The sequence below is a fragment of the Spermophilus citellus genome, assembly GCF_964194105.1.
Source record: "Spermophilus citellus genome assembly, chromosome: 9".
In the NCBI taxonomy this organism is placed as follows: Eukaryota; Metazoa; Chordata; class Mammalia; order Rodentia; family Sciuridae; genus Spermophilus; species Spermophilus citellus.
In genome coordinates this window covers 64,896,515-64,906,752 of record NC_138191.1, presented here as the reverse complement: position 1 = coordinate 64,906,752, position 10,238 = coordinate 64,896,515, and the positions used below count along the sequence as shown (strand labels likewise).

General features: G+C 35.8%; 1 pseudogene across 1 annotated transcript; it reads left to right on the top strand.

The window, feature by feature from the left end:
- The first annotated feature begins 3,385 nt into the window (after positions 1-3,385).
- On the top strand, positions 3,386-4,899 carry LOC308655167 (DNA-directed RNA polymerase III subunit RPC6-like; annotated as a pseudogene). The gene is made up of 2 exons: positions 3,386-3,594; positions 4,163-4,899. The product of its transcript is annotated as a DNA-directed RNA polymerase III subunit RPC6-like (transcript).
- The last annotated feature ends 5,339 nt before the right edge of the window (positions 4,900-10,238 follow it).

Genomic DNA, 10,238 nt, shown 5'->3' with positions numbered 1-10,238 from the left:
TGAAGTATTGTTCAGTTCCTTAGCCCATTTATTGATTGAGTTTTTTAGGGGTTTTTTTGGTGTTAAGTTTTTTGAGTTCTTTATATATCCTAGAGATTAATGCTTTACCAGAGGTGCATGTGGTAAAGATTTTCTCCCAATCTGTAGGCTCTCTCCTTACATTATTAATTATTTTCTTTGCTAAGAAAAAGCCTTTTAATTTGAATCCATCCCATTTATTTATTCTTGATTTTACCTCTTGTGCTTTAGGAGTCTTATTAAGGAAGTCAGATACTAGGAATTAGGAAAACTACTCCATTCACAATAGCCTCAAAAAAAATATCTGGGAATCAATCTAACAAAAGAGGTGAAAGACCTCTACAATGAAAACTACAGAACACTAAAGAAAGAAACTGAAGGAAACCTCAGAAGATGGAAAGATTTCCCATGCTCCTGGATAGGCAGAATTAACATTGTCGAAATGGCCATACTACTCAAAGCATTATACAGATTTAATGCAACTCCTATTAAAATCCTAATGACATTCTTCATAGAAATAGAAAAGGCAATCATGAAATTTATTTGGAAAAATAAGAGACCCAGAATAGTTAAAGAAATCCTTAGCAAGAAAAGTGAAGCAGGAGGCATCACAATATCAGAGTTTAAATTATACTACAGAGCTATAATAACCAAAATGGCATGGTTTGGGCACCAAAATAGACTTGTAGACCAATGGTACGGAATAGAGAACACAGAAACTAACCCACATAAACACGGTTATCTCATACTAGACAAGAGTGCCAAAAACACTTATTGGAGAAAAGATGGCATATTCAACAAATGGTGCTGGCAAAACTGGAAATCCATATGTACAAAAATGAAATTAAACCTCTATCTCTCAACCTGCACAAAAGTCAACTCAAGTGAATCAAAGACTTAGGCACCAGAACAAAGACTCTGTGGCTAAAAGAAGAAAAAAATAGGCCCAAATCTTCACCACAGTTGGGATTTCTAATACTTCTTCTCATGTCTGGAAATCATAAAGACACTCCCATTATGACTCCAAAGATATAGTCTGATGGGAAGGCACTTATCTGATTAGGTACAAAGGGAATCATACCTTACATTAATTGGACTCTGGGGGGAGAGAAACTGGTTTCCAGACCTGCCTCTTTAAAGACAGGACAGGACTCTGACCATGTGTGCTCAGCCCAAGGAATTTTGGAGAAGAAGGCACACACTGAGAATGGACAGATTCAAATGGAAAGAGGAAGAAACCAAGCTTCATAGATAAGTTCTAGCCCACTTATATCTCAGGTTCTGTGTTAAAGGTAACTTATAATAACTAAAATCCAGTATCACCTTCAGAAAATGTATAAAGGGAGTAACTCAGCTTTGCAAAAGGAACCTCTTCCCATTTTTTAAAGCTAGCAATCTCACAAATATGAGTTCTTCCAGGAAATGAAAAGTGAAATCATAGACCACATACCTACCTCAATAATAATATAAATCTTCCTGTCATAATGAAAGAAATTGATTTTTACTCTCCTAGCATGTGACTGATCAATGATTTTAATCTCATGACAGAGGACCTTCTGTTCCCATGATAATCAAAAGTACTGACACTCCCTGGAGAATTCAGTGTTCATCTGAAGCTCCAGAGAAGAACCTGGAATAGGAGGTTAAAAATAAAAAGAGAACAAAAAAGTAGCACCCCACTTTCTGTATTTTCTGGCATTTTCATTCTCCCTATGAGGAATATATAAGGAAATTCTCTCAAGATAAATTTACATGGGAAAATCCAAATATGTTTCTTTTATGGTTCCTGTTTTTTAAAAAAAGTGTTATTGAGACAATAAAATGTCTGTTTGATCTACAAAGAGAGTAGAAGAGAGAATTATTAACACAGTAAAGGTATGTTCTCCTAAGATATTAAATGTTCATCCAATCCGTCAGTACTCTATGACAGAATCTGTTATCCACCAAAATTAGTTTTTCTTTCTTTTTAAATTAACATACATTAATTGTACATATTAATGGGACTCACTGTAATGTTTCCATACATGCATATAGATTGCATTGATTATATTGAAATCAATTATTAATTTAACTATATGTATTATTTCCTTTTTGAGTTATGATCTGATAACTAAATCGAAAAAATATTTTGAAGTTCAATAGATTATATATAACAAATGTTTTATATAGGAAAAATGTTCAGTAATTATATTTGAAAAATTAAACATTTACCAATTTTGTAACATTGTACTTATAAACCTAAACATACTATTAAGGGTAAAATAAAGATGAGCTCAACCAAATCTAAATATGTACATGATATTCAAGGACCCTGGGAAAATTTTAGCAAAATAGGCTCAACATTAAACGTACCAAATACCCCAGATCTGGTGTAGAATTAGAGAGGAAATCAAAACTTAAATTCATCTTATAAACTATGTAGAAACAAATGTTAAGTGTATCAGTGAACAAAAGAGACTATCGACACTGGAATACACTATGCTAAAACTTGTGGAATGTGGCCAAAATAGTGCTCAAGGTATTTGTTTAAAACTTATTCCTAAACAACAATAAAACAAACACAAATAAATTAGTTAAGTAATTAAATTGGGAAAGCAGCTAGAGAATTACATTAGAAATCAAAAGTAACAAAAACAATGACTAATAAAGAAGAAATTAATGAAATGTAAACAACATCAATAACAACCAAAAGCTACAAAAATAATTTTAAATATACAATTCCTAGGACTTGTAAAGGCATGGGGAAAGCTTTTCTTACATTTATGATCCCCTGAATTGTAAATATGAATACAGATAAATGGAATTTGTAAATCATAATTAATCCATATTATAAAATTACAGATTCAATGTTTAAAAAATAGAAGATGATTGCATGTGTACCACGATAAACTAACACCATGCCTATACATGCCAACCTCAGGCATACTCTTGGATCCACTACACTGTTTCCCTAATATCTTCTTTTCTTTTTTTTATTAGTTGCTCAAAACATTACAATTATCTTGACATATCATATATCATACATTTGATTCAAATGGGGTATGAATTCTTATTTTTCCCACGTGTACAGATTGCAGGATCACATTGGTTATCTATATACAGCCACATTTATACATACTGCCATACTAATGTCTGTTGTATTCTGCTGCCCTTCCTATCCCCTTCCTATCCCCCCTCCCTTCCACTCCCCTCCCATCACCTAATATTTTCTTTAAATAAACATTCTTTAAAAGAAAAACACAGGAAGAACTGGCTGCAACAAAAGGAAGAAGTCCTCTCACTCTGGGGCTATGCTGTCTTCCATGGTTTACCAGCGTTCCCCCAGTGAGTTATCCAGTGACTCATGTGTCTCTTCCTCCAGGATCTCATGGCAGAGGTGAAGGTGAAGGTGCAGCTCCCCCAGTGTAGATCCAGTCAAAATAGAAAGCAGGATTATAGAAGGATGCCAATTTCCTCATGGAATCACTGACCAAGTAATTCAAAATGAAATGCCTTGTATAGAAACCCAATAGCAGGCAGTGGCCATCGATAGATTGTTGTCCATGGGTCAGTTGAATCTCTTAAGGAGCAATACAGGCCCCCTTTCTTTCTTTCTCTTTTCTTTTTTTTTAATTAGTTCTAATCAGTTATACATGACAGTAGAAAGCTCTTCCATTCATTGTCACAAACAGAATAGAAGTTTTTGCTTCTCTGGTTGTATATGAGGTAGAATCATACCATTCGTGCAATCATACCTATGCCTAAAATAATGATGTCCATCACATTTTACCATATTTCCTAATCCCTTACCTCCACTCCTCCCCTTTGCCCATTCAAAATTCATCCCAGTGGAACTTTGTTCCACTGTGCCCAACCCATTATGGCTTAGCATCTGCTTATAAGAAAAAAACATTCAGCCCTGGTTTTGGGAGATAGGCTAATTTTGCTTAGCATGATGTTCTCCAACTCCATCCATTTATCTGCAAATGCCATAATTTTATTCTCTTTTAATGCCGAGTAATATCCCACAGTTTCTTTATCCATTCATCTAAGGGCATCTAAGTTGGTTCCACAGTTTAGCAATTGTGAATTGTGCTGCTATAAACATTGAAGTGGCTACACCACCAAGTATGCTGTTTTTAAGTCCTTTGGTTATAAAATATAGGCCTTTTATACAGAATAAAAAACTCTTAGAATGCTGGTAAAATAAAGGGCTCAGGCAACCAAGAAAAACTACTATATGAAATTATAGAGGACGCAGGAAATAAAGGAATATGGAGCAGAGATATTTGATATAAAAGTAACTTATCATTAACAGAAATCAACAAAATTCTAAAGAATTCAGAAAGTAAAAAGCTTATCAAAGTTCTTAAGTCTGTAGCAGCCTCCAAAAAAGAAAGTATATATGCTCTGTAATCTGAGCCAGACCAGTCTGTGACTGGTAGAGCCTGGTACAGTGATCAGGATTTTGAATCTGAATTTGTACAAGTGCTTAACAGTGTTTCAAATTCCTACAAACCAAGGCAGAAACATCGTGAGAAAGCAAACAGAATCCAATGATACAAAGAAATAGTTCATTTCCTTCATTACATGAAGTATGGAAATATATCTGCGAACTGGGAATCAGTAAGGTAGAATTGTCCATGAAGAACATTGAAACGAGCTTAAATACACTTATTTGTGATGAGTAAAGTAGATAAGAGTTTTATTGCTACAAAAGAAGGCACAGTTGGCAGTATAGACAGACATATGAAACTGTACAGGGCAGTCAATCCAATCATCCCACCCATGGGTTTAATCCGATGACCCTGCAGGCTCTGTTGGGTTTTTGATGACTGCCATGAAGGTGGTGAGATTTCATCATCTAACTGTATTTACATGACAGAATGGCTCAAATTTTGATGCAGAGTGATGAACTTTACTGGCATGCAAATGAAGTTGCCTGGAGAGCATTTTAATTCATGATGGAATATCAAATTTCCTTGAAAGCAGATTCACAGTAATAGATACAGACTTGCTGCTGTGAATACATTTTTTTAATTTATGAAGGCTAAATTTATATTGGTAGAGTGGCCATCAGAATATGCAACAGATGAGGTTAGTACTGAAATCTATTCTTCAATAAATAAAATACTTTGAATCCCTGGAGGAAAAAGAAACCAACAAACCCATATTTGCCAAGTACCATGGCTAGAGCACAAATATGTTCAATTTAAAGTTATTGATTAAGGTCTTCATTGAAAATTTTTTTTATGTCTGGCTCATTACCACCATTTTTTTATTGTTGGTCGTTCAAAACATTACATAGTTCTTAATATATCATATTTCACAGTTTGATTCAAGTGGGTTATGAACTCCCATTTTTACCCCGTATACAGATTGCTGTATCACATCAGTTACACTTCCACTGATTTACATATTGCCATTCTAGTGACTGATGTATTCTGCTGTCTATCCTATTCTCTACTATCCCCCTTCCCCTCCCCTCCCCTCCCCTCCCCTTTTCTCTCTCTACCCCCTCTACTGTAAATCATTTCTTCCACTTGTATTATTTTTCTCTTATCCCTCCTTTCCTCTTATATGTAATTTTGTATAACCCTGAGGATAACCTTCCATTTCCATGTGATTTCCCTTCTCACTCCCTTTCCCTCCCACCTCTCATCCCTGTTTAATGTTAATCTTCTTCTCAAGCTCTTCGTCTCTACCCTGTCCTTGGTTACTCCCCTTATATCAAAGAAGACATTTGACATTTGTTTTTTAAGGATTGGCTAGCTTCACTTAGCATAATCTGCTCTAATGCCATCCATTTCCCTCCAAATTCTATGATTTTGTCATTTTTTAAAGCAGAGTAATACTCCATTGTGTATAAACGCCACATTTTTTTATCCATTCATCTATTGAAGGGCATCTAGGTTGGTTCCACAATCTTGCTATCGTGAATTGTGCTGCTATGAACATCGATGTAGCAGTGTCCCTGTAGCATGCTCTTATTAGGTCTTTAGGGAATAGACCGAGAAGGGGAATAGCTGGGTCAAATGGTGGTTCCATTCCCAGCTTTCCAAGAAATCTCCATACTGCTTTCCAAATTGGCTGCACCAATTTGCAGTCCCACCAACAATGAACAAGTGTACCCTTTTCCCCGCATCCTCGCCAGCACTTGTTGTTGTTGGACTTCATAGTGGCTGCCAATCTTACTGGAGTGAGACGGTATCTTAGGGTGGTTTTGATTTGCATTTCTCTGACTGCTAGAGATGGTGAGCATTTTTTCATGTACTTATTGATTGATTGTATGTCCTCCTCTGAGAAGTGTCTGTTCAGGTCCTTGGCCCATTTGTTGATTGGGTTATTTGTTATCTTATTGTCTAATTTTTTGAGTTCTTTGTATACTCTGGATATTAGGGCTCTATCTGAAGTGTGTGGAGTAAAGATTTGTTCCCAGGATGTAGGCTCCCTATTTACCTCTCTTATTGTTTCTTTTGCTGAGAAAAAACTTTTTAGTTTGAGTAAGTCCCATTTGTTGATTCTAGTTGTTAACTCTTGCGCTATGGGTGTCCTATTGAGGAATTTGGAGCCTGACCCCACAGTATGTAGATCATAGCCAACTTTTTCTTCTATCAGATGCCGTGTCTCTGATTTAATATCAAGCTCCTTGATCCATTTTGAGTTAACTTTTGTGGATTCAATTTCATTTTGTTGCATATGGATTTCCAAATTTCCCAGCACCATTTGTTGAAGATGCTATCCTTCCTCCATTGCATGCTTTTAGCCCCTTTATCAAATATAAGATAGTTGTAACATTGTGGATTAGTCTCTGTGTCTTCTATTCTGTACCATTGGTCCACCCGCCTGTTTTGGTACCAGTACCATGCTGTTTTTGTTACTATTGCTTTGTAGTACAGTTTGACCTCTGGTATCGCTATACCTCCAGATTCACACTTCCTGCTTAGAATTGCTTTTGCTATTCTGGGTCTTTTGTTTTTCCATATGAATTTCATGATTGCTTTGTCTATTTCTACAAGAAATGCCGTTGGTATTTTGATTGGCATTGCATTAAACCTATAGAGAACTTTGGGTAATATCGCCATTTTGATGATGTTAGTTCTGCCTATCCATGAACAGGGTAGATTTTTCCATCTTCTGAGATCTTCTATCTCAGAATTTCATGATTGTTTTATCTATTTCTACAAGAAATGTTGTTGGGATTTTGATTGGCATAGCATTGAACTTATAGAGAACTTTTGGTTACCACCATTTTTGTTTTCTGTTTTCTCAGTGGTTTCATTGAGAAGAAATTAAAAGTGGTGAAGACAAGAACAGCATAAGAGTAAATGAAAATTTAAGGAAACATTAAGTGAGGGAGAGTAGAACATTCCTTTTCTACACAATATTGATTCCTTCCTATATCAGTAATATTCTTTCGAAGGATTATGCTAACGTACCTCAAAACAAAGGATAAATATTGTTGAGGATATTTCAGTGTGTAAATATTATCATTTTCATCATAAAAGGAATATTTTCATTGTTCTTTTGATAAAGCCTTACAAGCTTCATTCATTGACTCAAGTGTATTTTTCACCACAATTTCCTTGAATTCTTATATAATGTCTACAATGTTTGTGTGTCTGAATCCTCCCACTCCCACAGATTCAGATGTTAAAATACAACCCACAATGTGATAGTATTTGAGGCCTTTGGAAGGTGACAGTTTAAGGGTGGAGTACTCATGAATGGAATTTGTGCCCTTTTAAAAGAATCCAGAGAGTTCTATTGCACCTTCTGTGGTGTCAGTACCCAGGGAGAAGAAAACCATCTGTGAACCAGGAAGTAGTCCTTGCCAGACACCAAATCTGCCAGTACCTTCATCTTGAACATCCCAGGCTAAAGAATTGTGAGAAATAAATTTGTTGTTGATAAAACACCAGTCCCTAGTATTCTGTAAAGCACACAGAAGGGACTAAGACAATGTGTATCCATTTAACTAAAATTAAAACTGAACAAACAAAAAAAAAAAAAAAAAGAAAACAACAAACTTGGTGTAATTCTACCGGTAGTATCTGGGGAAATACAAGTTTTATATGTTGGATACATTTTTCTGTCATACACAAGAATGAAGCCATAACACATGACTCTTTCAAAGTCTTCCTTGATCCAATCAGGGCAAGGAAACCCAGCCCTCTCCAATGTTGCAATTGAGCCTGTTTACCTAAGTTGTATCTGGTTTACACCCACCAAGCACAGTCCTTTCTAACTTGTGAGGAGCTGGCCTCTGCTGGAATGAGACAATGGGCTTGTAGCCGGACCAGTCACCTGGGAATATGTCAGAAGTGGATCAGTCATGAACAAGGATGTGTCAGGGGGCACTGGAGCAGCTCCCCACTTCCTTCTGTACCAAGAGAGTAGAAATTCAGCCAGGGAGATGAGTCGAAAATAAGTCAAGTCCAATTCAAAGATTCCTGAGATAAAAGGAATTTGTGGAAGTGGACTGTTGTAAGTGTTCACTATGCTTCATATGCTCTGTTCCAGACTTGAAGGGAGATTTTCCAAACAGCTTTGGCAAATGGAAAATATCTCCCTTCTCATTTTATTACAAAGACCTTCTCAACTTTATTGAAGGGTAATAGCACCTTCTCAAATGAACTAGATAATCTACCAAACAGAGAGGATCCACATCCCCCAGGCATCTCCAATGTTTCAAAGACCTTAGACAAACTCCTATTTAGACATGGGGATGTGTTGTTATTTTTGGCTTAAGTGATCTCATTTACTAATTCAGTCAATCCACTGGTCAAAACAATTCCCAAGCACCAACTCCATCGGCTCAGAACATGTCTGGTTTGCTTGAAGCAAGTTAAGAGAGAGGTAGGGAGTAAAAGGAAGGCAGCTCAGGAGGAACAAAGGCAAGGCCATGCAATATGTATTTGTTAATAACCCTTCTACTTATATCACAGTTTCCCTGGGGCTGCTGCAACAGGGCCATCCAGAAACTTTCACAGCACAGTAATTCTATGAATGTAGAACTATCCAGCAGTATTCCAAGGGGATGGAACAAGGGCATGGGAGCTACCTGAGAAGGCAAAGCCAGGGCACACATGACAAAGCCTCTATCTTGGAAATGTGGCCAAGAATCCAACATTGAATACTCACATTCATGAAGGTGTTCTTTGCTAGTCTATTTTCAGTCCTCTTTTGGGTTCGAATATGTTTGGCTCCTTCTACTTTAGGACAAGACTTCTGGATTTATTATTGTAACTCCTAACTTGACTTCTTTTCTCCTTTAAAAAAACTTATTGTATTATTTGCCTTATAAAACCACATTGCCTCATTATGGAGTGATTAGATCCCTGGTACCTAGTATAACAGTGCCGAGTTTAAATCCTGATTCTGAAATTTCCTGGCTGTGTGATCTTCACAAGTTTTAAACTCTATATGCCTCAGATCTCCATACTATAAGTATTTACATTAGAGAGTTGCCATGAGGACTAAGGGAATGAATCTGTGCCTTGGTAAACAATGAATAAATGTTAACCATTCGTCTTTCAAAATAGTAACCAGCAAAGTACCAGGTCTTTTTTTATATGCTAGCATAAAAATTAATTCTTTTCATTCTTTACTGGACAAGATTTTAAAATTTCATGCTAATAACTTCATTTAATCAAATCTTTAATTTATAAAAGTCTTTAATTAAGCAACCTTGGTTTCAATCCCTGGTACCAGAAAAAAAAAAGTCTTTAAGATCTTCAATTTGGGTTTTAAGTCTATTTTACCTAATTTGGGATCATTTACATTTAATGATCTTATATTTTATTCAATTATTTACATCATTTATTCCTAGATGATAAATGGCTCAGATAATTCAGTTGCTCTGTAGCACTGAAGAGCAGTATTAGCACTCTGGGAATTGCTCATTTTATTATGAGTTTTTATGAATTTTCATCCTCCACTCTACAGAAGATATAGTCTATGTCTATATTTAGGAAATTAACCAAAATTAGGAAGAATAAAAATGTGCCTTAAGAAGAAAATGTGCAAGTACACTTTATAGAAAGACCTGATTTCTATATTATGATTCTTGATCACTTTTACAGTAACATACTATAAAAGTGTTGTGTAAATTGAAGTCAAATACTTTCCCATATATGTAATATTGACCTTTAAACAGTCAACATCCATAATTTTTAGAGGTATATTTAGACAGAGAGAGACAGGGTGAAAGAAGCCTTTTGAATAACCAGAAAGGAACA